Here is a 547-nt window from a genome sequence, read left to right as displayed (position 1 = left end):
GGAATGCCTGTACTAGTCATTAGTTCATGTGCCTCTATTGACTTAACCCAATGCGCCTCTAAATATGAACAATCATGCCTTTTTATTCCCTCAAGAGCTGAAAAATTCTCATGTGATCTGAACTCTTCAGCTCTTTTTTGTGCATCTTCTTCGTAATTTTTCATATAAATTTTCAGATACTACGAATAATTATGAAAAAAACCAACTAACCAAACACTATTGCAAGCAATGGTGAGCTGGAAATACTGTAACATGGGCACACTATTTACAGATACATTTCCTGTCTCTTCTTCACACATCCCAACACGTTATCTTAAAACAGAAAAAGAATTAATGTCTTATCTGTACTAAAAATAAGGAAAAAAAAGCCATCAGGTGCCCTAACTTATTAATGTAGCCCCTAACAGTCCTAACTTATTTAGCCCCTAACAGTATACTCAGGTAATTCAGATAATTCCTTCTACCATGCATGTCCTTGATCAGACAAGCATCAAGTGCAACAAGTCTACTGAAGTCTCCTGTTCCACCTTTGTTAGCACAGCAGAAC

Source organism: Buceros rhinoceros, unplaced genomic scaffold, assembly GCF_000710305.1.
Source record: "Buceros rhinoceros silvestris isolate BGI_N320 unplaced genomic scaffold, ASM71030v1 scaffold48134, whole genome shotgun sequence".
Classification (NCBI taxonomy): domain Eukaryota; kingdom Metazoa; phylum Chordata; class Aves; order Bucerotiformes; family Bucerotidae; genus Buceros; species Buceros rhinoceros.
Note: the sequence above shows the minus strand (reverse complement) of the source record.